The sequence below is a fragment of the Alnus glutinosa genome, chromosome 11, assembly GCF_958979055.1.
Source record: "Alnus glutinosa chromosome 11, dhAlnGlut1.1, whole genome shotgun sequence".
In the NCBI taxonomy this organism is placed as follows: domain Eukaryota; kingdom Viridiplantae; phylum Streptophyta; class Magnoliopsida; order Fagales; family Betulaceae; genus Alnus; species Alnus glutinosa.
Window position 1 is genome coordinate 8,512,079 of NC_084896.1, and position 11,487 is coordinate 8,523,565.

The window sequence follows — 11,487 nt, forward strand, 5'->3', positions numbered from 1 at the left end:
ACAGTAAATCCTAACGGAGTACCCTTAAGTAAGACATTTGGAAACTTGGATATCTCAGTTTGAGACATTTGTTAGTTCGGTACCCTTATCTCAAAACAGCATATAATTGATGTGTCAGTTATTAATAACATTTAGAATGTTTTATTTTTTTAATAATGATTGATCACAGGGTTGTTGAAACTGACACATCAACATTATAAAATAGTTATAGGCTAAAAATGTAATTTATTATGGTACATATCACTCAAACATCTCACATATATTTCATAAAGTTTGTGTGGTAAGATCTAGTAGACATTATTTATTGGGATAATTACACTTTACCCCCCTGATTTATCCACGGGGTGGAGATTTACCTCCCAATGTACCAAAATTGTTAGATAACCCTCCCGAACTTGCCAATGTGTGACAAAATCGACCTTCCGTCCAGTCGCCCGTCCGTTTAGACGGAAAGTCGGTTATGTGCAAGTCACGTGACCATTTAAGACAGATTTCCTCCCCAAAATACTCCCGCCTCATCCAGCCTTTATACCCCGTGCGTGCCTTAGATTTTTCAAAATGAGAGGGGCCAGTTTTTGCACATTTTTCTCATCTCCTTCACCAACGGCTCTACAAGAACTAGGGTTTTTGAAGTGAGCTTCCAGTTTTTGACATTTCTGACCAATTTTCGCACCATTTCCCGAAGATGCAAACATCAGGCACTACTTCTATGAAGTCGGAGTCAACAAGGAGTTGGGCAACTTCTGCAATAAAGTCGATCTGTTATTGTGAGCGTCCGGCTTGTATGTTAACCTCCTACACCGAAAAAAAATTCGGTAAAAAGTTTCTAAAATGCCAGAATTACAAGGTAATTTAGGGTTTAGACTTTTAAGTGTATATTTTCAGCTGGGTATGTCGCATATCTGTTAACCGAAATTACCTTGAGTGATGGTTGTATGCCCATTAGACCCAAAATCTACAGCAATTTTTAAGAAGAGCAATGCTGCTTAATTCAATTCTACCTTTTACTGTACTTATATAAAAAAATAATAAATAAATGATTGGGTTGATTTTTATTTAGCAATAACATTTCAAATTTTTAGTTGAAAATGTTACTGTACTATGTAGGTCAAGTTGTGGCTTAAGAGATATAATGTACGTTTTTATTTATTTATTTATGATCCCATTCATCATGCAACTACTGTAGTTTTTTTTTTTGGAGCATGTATTATCCTTTGATAATTTTCTGAACTTTAATAAGTTTTGAAATGATATGGAAAAGTGCATAAATAACCTAAGAAGATTAATTTTCGAATAACATAAGTGATAAATAACCTTTGTTTCTGTTTGTTTATTTTTTATTTTTTTTTTTTGTTATTGTTTTGCAGATAAACGGAGCTTGTGGTTTTTGGCAACGGGTTGATCCTAAAATGTGTTCACGTGGAGAGAGGGTAGTAGGTCGTTTGCATGAATGGCATGTAAGTTTGATTCAAGAAACTGAACGATGTTGTACAATGATTGAAACTAAAGTTGCAAAGTTGAAGGCGAATATGAGGATAGAAGAAGCCGAACGATGCCGACTTATAGTTGAAGCTGAAGTTGTAAAGTCGAGGGCAAATATGAAGATTAAAAATGCTGCCCTTCGTAAAGAAATCGAGATTCAGTGGATCAATTACCAAACAATGAAGAAGATTTATAAGACAATAATTGTATGTACATGGATATTGATGATGGTGTATCTGTTTATGGCTGGATCAGGATCGAAGGGTGTATTTGATTCCAGACATGATCATCTGTTGTTACCATTAAGATTTAGGGTGATGTTGTTTAGGGTTTAGGGTGATATTGTTTTGGGCAGAGTTTAGGGTGATGTGTTTATGGTGATGTTTATGGTGATTTTGTTTTCTACACATCATCCATTTTTTGTTTGTGTCTATGGTGATGTTATTTATGGTGATTTTGTTTTGAACACATCATCCATTTTTTGTATGTGTTTATGGTGTTGAATGTTACGTTATGTAGACCATAATTGGTACGTAATGGATGATGTTTTGGAAATGAAGAATGTATGTGCGTTGAACCTAAACTTATTTGAGTCCGGTTGTATGATATTGTAGTCAAGCATGTCCACTATAATTTTGTGTCAAGCATAATTAACACACCATAAACCAAACCTGTCCAAACCCATTTACCAAAACCTGCATACCAAAACCATGCATTCACTCTAAAATCACCCCAAACCCATTTACCAAAACCATGCATTTACCACACCATAAACCAAATATGTCCAAACATATCAAAACCATGCATTTACCAAATCTGTCCAAACATACCAAAACCATGCATTTACTACACCATAAACCAAACCTGTCCAATTTTCATAAGCCAAACCAAAAGTGTCCAATTTTTTAAAGATGCCAAAATTTGTCAAAATCTGTCCAAAAAAAATCAACATGCAATTCAAACTTACATAAACTACATGTCCAACCCTTTCCTATATACAAAATGCCATTACATTCCAAAAAACAAAAACACGTCCAATATCAGAAACTTCAATGCTTCTATTCTAGTCTTTTCTTTTTCAGCTTTGACTCCATAATCTTTAATCCTTTTTCAATGATATGGGCGATCCTTTTTTTTTTCGCCGGTGTTGAGAATGTTGTCCCCACACCATGTTTTGCAACTTGTGGGGTTCTTGGGGTCAACCCAAATACTCTCCCTCCTCCATCAGTACTAGTCCTAGCTGTGAGGTCAATCCAAACAGGTGGAGCCTTTTCAATTGGAACACTCCGCACCATGGCCCTGATTCGATTAGACACTCTTCTAACTAGTATGCATGGTTTGGGTGCTGGTGGTTGCCTGTTCCAGTTGGGCACTCTAAGTCCAATAAGATTTTCCTGCCATAAGTTTCAAATATGAGAGATTGATAAATAAACAGTAGGATGCATTTTAAAAACTAAACTTAAAGTAAGATAAGTACCAAATCTCTCTCAACTATTGCAGTAGGTGGAGGTGATCTAGGTGCTAGCGGGTGCCTGTTACAGCTGGACACTCTAAGTCCAACATGATTTTCTTGCCATAAGTTTTAAATATGAGAGATTGATAAATAAACAATAGGATGCATTTTAAAGACAAAACTAAAGTAAGATAAGTACCAAATTTCTCTCAACTATTACAATAGGCGGGGCAATGGGTTGCTGTGTAGCAGCGGTAATTGTCCTTAAACCCTTTTAAGAACCAAAACAGACATGTGATTAATTAGTATCATCCCCAAGTAAGTAATTAACTTGATTTTTTTGCTTGTAATAAATTGCTTACTTTTTTGAGGGCTGGTTGTGCACCTCCCCTTATACTACTGCTACATCCAACGCTTTGGGTCTGAAGGCCAACATTAATAACACATCAAATAATACAATACCCAAATAAAATAGCACATAAACTATAATACAACTATATTGGTTAGTGAAACTCACACTTGTTGGGGGTGGAGTAGGCAAATCAACTTCTGTCGCGGGCTGCCTGTAATTAGATGCTTGCTCCTTCTTCTTTAGGCAGGTCTTGGAGTTGTGTCCAACCAGCTTGCAAAGCCTACATCTACCCTTCAATCCAAACTTTCTCATTCTATAAGGATTCTGAGGAACTCTAGACTCATCAGGACCTCTTACTCTAGGGGTGTGCAAAACCCGCAGCACCCGCCCCACCCCGCCCCGCAGAAGACCGGATTTTCGAGATTTTTTGCGGGTTAGGATCCTAATTTGAGAAATTTATGCGGGGCGGGTTGCGGGTTTAGACTTTTAAAAAACGCGGGTCCCCGCCCCACCCCGCACAAAAGAGGAGAAAAAAAAAAAAAAAAAAAAAAAAAAAAAAAGGGAAAGAAAGAAAACTAGAAGGCTAGAAGAGGGAATCTCTCTATCTCTTTCTCTTCATCTTCTTCATTTTTTCCTTTTGTTTTAAATTGTTTTGGTTCACTATTATATTTTTGCATGTTTACTAACCAATGGACTGTTATATTTTTGCATGTTTAGTTGTTTACTAACTAGTGGACTCATTTCATTGTGTGAGAAATACAATTTTTATGGTTCAATTTCATGGGATGTTAAAGTGTATACATTTTTATTGTATTGTTATTTGAAATAATCTTTTCATTACTTTTGGAAAAGACAAGAAAATTGATGACATAGAATAGTGAAATATTATAACTTTTTATTCTTGTCATTTATTCATTATGCTTTGTTGATGGGAGAAAATATAAATCATGTTTCTTAGAATTTTATCTTATAATTAATAGGACTTTTAGTTTAAAAGGCTAATCCATGAAAAATGTTCTTGAATGAAAATATGAATTTAATTTTTTATTTAAAAAACCAGTATTTTTTTTGAATTTTTTATTTGGGAAAAATATATTTTAGCCCCCCAAACTACCACCCTTTCTCCGGATGGCCCCCCAAACTACCAATGCTTAGATTCTGGCCCCCCAAACTACCACTTTCTGAATTTTTGGCCCCATCCGTCCATTTATGCCGTCAATTCTAAACATAATTCCGAAAATACTCCTCCTACACTTTGAAATTCTTACGGTTAAGGGAGGGGTATTTTCGGGTTTTTGGCCAATTTTTGTTAGAATTAACGGCATAAATAGACGGATGGGGCCAAAAAATCAGAAAGTGGTAGTTTGGGGGGCCAGAATCTAAGCATTGGTAGTTTAGGGGGCCATCGGGAGAAAGGGTGGTAGTTTGGGGGGCTAAAATATATTTAACCCTTTTTATTTTTTACAAAATAAAATCAAAATTACGTAAATGCCACTCAAAATACCCGCCCCGCCCCGCAATCCCCGCCCCGCGCGAACCCTCCCCGCAATGAACCGCCCCGCACGGTTACTCTTTAATAAGTGTGGTTTGAGGGTTGGAAATTTCCAACCCGCAAAGGTGTGGGGCGGGGCCAAAAAATGCGGAAACCCGCCCCACCCCGCCCCATGCCCACCCCTATCTTACTCTGGCCTTTCGAGGTCCGCCTGACATCAATCTCGATCTAGGCGGATCCAATACATCATGCGCGGTCTTTACCCACTGTTCCTCACTAGGCATTAGATATATGATGGGAGCATATGCCTTCTTGTACATCTCAATGCTATAACATGGATCTACATAATCCTCCGGTTTATGCCCATGACATGTTATGGCAGAATGTGCATGTTCACATGGGATCCTAGTCACCTCCCACTTTCTGCAGCCACATGTCCTCCTCCTCAAATCCACAACATATTGCATAATTTCCTGCTCTACTTCAAATATGCCATCACCAGCAAAACGAGATAGGCAGTCCGATGCGGCCTCACCAATGGCCTCAAGCTTCTCAACAATTCTAGGGCACAACTTACCCTGCAATTTGTTGATGCCATCTCTTTTAAATTGGTACATTCTCATGAGCTACTTCCTAATTATCTTAAGCATTGTCAGAATTGGCTTGTTACAGGCCTTCAGGATGTATGAGTTGAAACACTCGCATATATTGTTGACAAGGAGGTCACATTTGGGATAGTCGCTGAACCATGCTCTTGACCATCCCCTGAGGTCAATCTTGTCTAGGTAGTCAAAAGCATCAGGACTGACTTTCTTAATCTCTTCTATCTGAAATCTGAAGTCGAGCTCAGTATAAGACAATGCTGCCTTCCACAACAATTCTTTCAAGGGCACCCCCCGAAATCCTTTATCTCGAAAGTTGGCATATAAATGCCCTGCACAGATTCGGTGATCCGCCATTGGCATAACAACATCAAGACTTGGCACAAGACCCTGCATCAATCCAATGTGCAAAAGGGTAAGTTTATATGTAGACAAAAAAAAATAGTAAAAAGTAATATGTAAAATTATGCAAGTAATATAACTAATCTTTTGTCGATAAGAAATGAATGTAGGAGCAGTGTGCCTCTCATGATGACCAAGATCTGAAACAAGGCACTCTAGGAACCAGGTCCAACTGTCTTTTATCTCGGATTCTACAGGCAATTGCAATTAGGTACATGTTGTTGTTGGCATCTCGACCAATCGCAGCCAGTAGTATTTGCTTGTAGGGTCCTTTAAGAAAGCATCAGTCTAGGCCTATGACAGGCCTACAACCTTTCAAGAACCCTTTCTTCATGGCTGCAAGGGATAAGTAGAGTCTGTGAAACTTAGCAAGCAAATTAGGGTTTGGTCTTTCAACCTTCATCATTACACAGGTACCCAGGTTAGTACGCCTTAAAGTCTCACAGTAATCCCATAACCTGCCATACTGTTCACCCAGACCATCGCATATCTTATGTTCTACCTTCTTCCTACCCCTATACATTTGACTCCTGGTGACTTCAACATTCTATTTCCTCTTGACTTCATCTTGTATCACTCGCAGTGGCATGTCTGGTTGAACCTTAAACTTATCATAAAGTTTATCTGCTATCCACCTCGAATTGACAATTGAGCTCTTGTATACTCGAGTACAAGAATGTTTGGGTCTTAAGGACCTTATTTCAAATGATGCCTCAGTCGCCATCTGTCTACCATACACTCTATAACCACAACCTGGATCTCTACACACTGCTACACACTTGGCTCTTTCATTTTTCTCAAACCTTATGTCCTTTCCCCTTCTCACATTGTATTGTTAACAGCTTTTTTAAATAGTTGAATGCTAGCGAACTTCATTTTAAGCTTCAAGTTTGGATTGACCAGGTCAACTTCGTGGAACTCCAAGTCAAGGTGAGATGAAATCCCACCATTCTCTTCATCACTGACAAGTGGTGTAACGCCCGGGAAATTCAAGCTCCTAAGAAATCATTGATATTGTTGAGGAAACAATATCCACATGTTTTTATAAGCAAACCTAAAAACCCTTGAGAACTTAAGAATTTCATTTAAGCTTTAAACTTTGATTGATCCGAAAATAGGTCAAACGAACTCAGATTTAGTTGATTCGAAAACCGTTGTGCTTACAAAAGAAAGATCTATCACATGGTAAAAGTTAGTAAAAAGTCCACCGGTTGACTTTTTGGTTTATAGTTGACTATTTAGGTGCCAAGTGGCACTTTTGGTTAAACTTTGACCTTCAAATTTAGGCTAGATAAATATGTTTTTATGGCTTTTAATTACTCAATATTGTATATATATAGTTTATACTTGAAACCGGTGAAGTCAGAATTCAATTTGGTAACAGTTGACTTTTTGGCCAAAACCGGTGCCTTATTAATCCGACTGTCGAAATATTAGCAGAAATGTTTTGTAATACACTTAGCAGCCATCCCTAGCCACCTTATATTAAAAATATTATCATTCAGCAAGTGCTGGGATTTGATTTAGTAAGAAACAAAACCTAGTGATGAGGTGGAATGCAAGGTGGAAGATAAGCATGGAAAGGAAGGTGGTAGAAGTTCTCTTTGTCTATCCAATTTCCAGCAGCCCTCTAGCACTCCAAGCACGAATTTCCTTTCATTTCCTTGATGTTCTAAGACTCCTATAAATATGGGACAAGCCTTACCTCCCATTCTACCTTAAGACAAGTGAGAAGTTCATACTTATACAATTTAGTCTTCCTTTGTTCATTACTTGGCTTAGGTGAAGAAACCCTTCTATTTCTCTTTTGATTTTCTGTCCAGCAACCTTAGGGGAGCTAGATATACCTCTTATCTTACTATTTCTTGGCCTAGATTTATAGAACCAAGATCCAAAACCAAGACAACACTAGCAACTCCAAAACCGGTCACTAAGGGCTTAAAGGGGGGCTTTTGTTTCAGAATTTGTTTGGTAAGTTTTCTATGTGTTCAAGTATTTCATAAGTGATTTCTAAGATGTATTTTCATGTTAAGATTCATGTTTGAGCATTATGTCAACCGTTTCAGTGCTCAACCATGAATCAAAGAAATGAATCTAGTTGACTTAATAGTGAATATATTCTTGTTAGTATATATATTTACCTATTTATCTTAGCATTTGCATTAAGTAAGGAGGCTCAGCCAACTGCTTACCTAACCCTTGCATCATAATGAATCTTAATAGTATTTACTTTATGTTCTTATAATATATGTTAAATCCTTCATAATCGTATTTGGTGGTATTGGTCATATAGCCTCGGCACCAAATCATTTAAGATTGTTATAAGTAATCATCTCAAATAATAAAGTAATGGATAAAAATATGAGTGTCTATAAACAATGTTTTGTTTGATAGATAATTGATATATATACGGATTGATTTATATGCAGAAAAAGGAGCAAATAAACTATACCAAAGAGTGTAAGTATGGATGTACTTACTAAGGAATGATTCTATGTTTCATTAGGACTGTGTGGTGTGCGTTCATTGCATGTGGTTGATCATGCATTGCATGTTGTGTCTAAAATAATATAACGGCTGATGAGATAGCCATTAACAAGCTGATGTAGTAGCAAGGGGAAGAAAGGCTAGTCAGTGGATCCAGGGGGTTCAGAGTGACCCAGGGGTGTCCGAAGGCCTAATATATAACTAATGCTGGGACCAGTAGGATTCCAGTAAAAACAGGTAAGACTTTAAATGTGAGGCAAAGGACATGAACGGGTTCAGATAACCTACCACGAGAGTCTGAAGAAAGATGAGCATAAAATATCAAACTAAATGGTTACTACGATGCATATTCATACAACCCATACATTTGCATTCTTTATGAACTGTTATTGATCTGATGGTAACTTAGATATGAAAATAGATGACTCACTTGTTTGTCTATGTAAATATGATGACGTCATATTTACATAGTTACTGATGCAGATCTAGACGAAGAAGGCATGGACTCATATGCCAGTTTTAATGGTTTTTGAAACCATTGCTATAGTAATATGTGCTAGCTTAGAAATTACTAGGCATATTTATATGTGTTTTATTTCAAGGCTTGTAATAATTATGACGATGTTTTATTTGGTGTATTCTTATGTTGTATGTTTATGTGCCGTTTGTGGCATCTATCTTTTAATGCACCTAGTGTGCAAATGACGTGTAAAGATAAACCTAAGTAAATTTTTATAAACATATCGAGGTATTTCAGTCAGCTCTAAATGTGTTATCAATTCCTAAGGCTTTAGAAGAAAAAAAAATATATTCCGCTGCAAGAGTTTATCTCTGATGTAGTAATGTCACGTGGAAACCGGAGGTTTCTACTTACGAATTTGCTGGTTCAAATTTGGGGCGTTACAAGTGGTGACAATAGGATGTCACTTCTACCAATCTCAAAGTCATTTTCATCCACCTCAACATCTTTAAATGATGTCATTTTTACACCAGATGACCCACTTTGACCATCACTATCACCCAAAGTACCCCCACTCTCACTCCCACCCTCAACCTCAGTACCATCATCACCATCCCCATCCCCATCCCCATCACCCTCCACGACCTCATCAATTTCTGGCATTGTTGAGGAGCCATCACTATCCACCAGATAATCTTTTTCAAAAACATCGTCATCATCATTGATTTTATCATCCCACCATGGATCATTAAAATCAACCCTACCTCCATCATCTCCCTCTTCATCATTTTCCCAATCTTCCTCATCCCCACCTCTATCATTTTGGAAAGAAACAATATAAAAGATTACAATAAGAGTATCCACATGTTTGACAACCATATAAGCTACATCATAATCTGAGGATACTAGTTGCAGACCATCCATTAGATCTTTGGTAGGGATCCTAAAGCAAATCAAATCACCTGGACTATACCCATATTGTCCCACAATAAACTCAATCAGGACAAATGACACATTATCCCGATCAACGTTATCCGGATGGACATCCACTTGACCCCCTACATAAATACATCCATATTTTCTGTCAAACCTACCCTCATAGTTTATTTCAAACACCGACTTTATTCTACACATGCAAACAAAAAAATATATTATGCATGGGACAAGGGGACCACTATAATAAGGCACTGCAACTAATGTACAAAGCACAACTCAAAAGCATGAGGGCCCAATGCACAGACATATTAACCAATGCACATACATATTAAATAAGGACCCAATAATGCTCCAAAATCAATTGCAATTAGGACCCACTACATATAAAGTAGTAAACAAAACAAACCCCATTGACCCAATGCATATAAAGTTAACAAACCAAACCCAATGCACTTTAATAAAGCAATCAGGTTTTCGGCAGACCACAAACAAAGCCAAAAAAAGATACAAATCGAGACCACGTGCAAAGCAAACTTCTTCCAATCACTGTCTCGGTCCAAGCATACCAAAATATTGAAAAACGGGGAATATCAGGACCACTGTGAATGATTATAAAACACATGGACCGAAACCCCCAAATCCCGACAAACCCTAAGATTTTTTTATACTCAAATTGCAGTCAATTTCTATATTAAAAATGAGACTAAACAAACAACATCAACAAAAACCCCAAAGCCGACAACCCTAAATTAACAAAACCCCCCAAATTCAAAACCCTAGATTAACAAAAACCCCCAAATCGCCCACACAAAAAAAAAACTTTCTCCATTAAAAAAACACTAACCTTTCTTTAACAACGATTATGAACGCCTTTTAGAGTTGAGAGGTTCAGATTCCTTTGAATTTCGGCGACTAGGTATGGGTGGGTTAGTCTTCGTGTAGAACATTCGAAAGTAACAGTGCTAAGTGGAAGTGGGGACCTCGAAAGTGCTAAATGGAAGTGGGGACCTCACGCACAATGTCTAAGGCAGGCAGGCACTGGATGAGGCGGGGGTATTTTGGGGAGGGAATCTGTCTTAAACGGTCACGTGACTTGCACATGACTGACTTTCCATCCAAACAGACGGGCGACTGGACGGATGGTCGATTTTGTTACACGTTGGCAAGTTCGGGAGGGTCATCTAACAATTTTGGTACATTGGAGGGTAAATCGCCACCCCGTGGATAAATCAGGGGGGTAAAGTGTAATTATCGCTTGTTTTTTTCAAGGAGAACTTAACTTAAGGGTACCAAACTTTCACATTTTTTAAATAAGATACCTGAACTTCAAATTGTCTTAATTTATGGTATCAATTTTTTGGAAAGTCTCAAATAGGGGTCTTCCGTTAGGATTTTCTGTTAAATCATATCAAAATTCCCAAAATGCCCATTTTTTTTAGGAAAAAAAAAAGAAAAAAATTGCTAGGATTTATGTGTTGGTTAGAATTTAACGGAATTTGCAAAAATATACATTCCTGAATCTTTGAAATTTTTTATAATTTTTTAAAAACACAGGGGTATTTTGAAAATTTTGATAAAATTTAACGAAAAATCATAACGGAGGACCCCTAATTAAGACTTTCCGAAAAATTGATACCCTAAATTGAGACGGTTTGAAGTTTAGGTATCTTCTTTAAAAAATTGTGAAAGTTCAGTACTCTTAAATGAGGTTATCCCTTTATTTTATTTTTTTAACAAAGTTTGATCAAATGGTTATTAGACCTTTCCAAATTAACTTTGTAGGATATTAGAATATTTGTGTAGTACTCTTTTTTTGAAAAG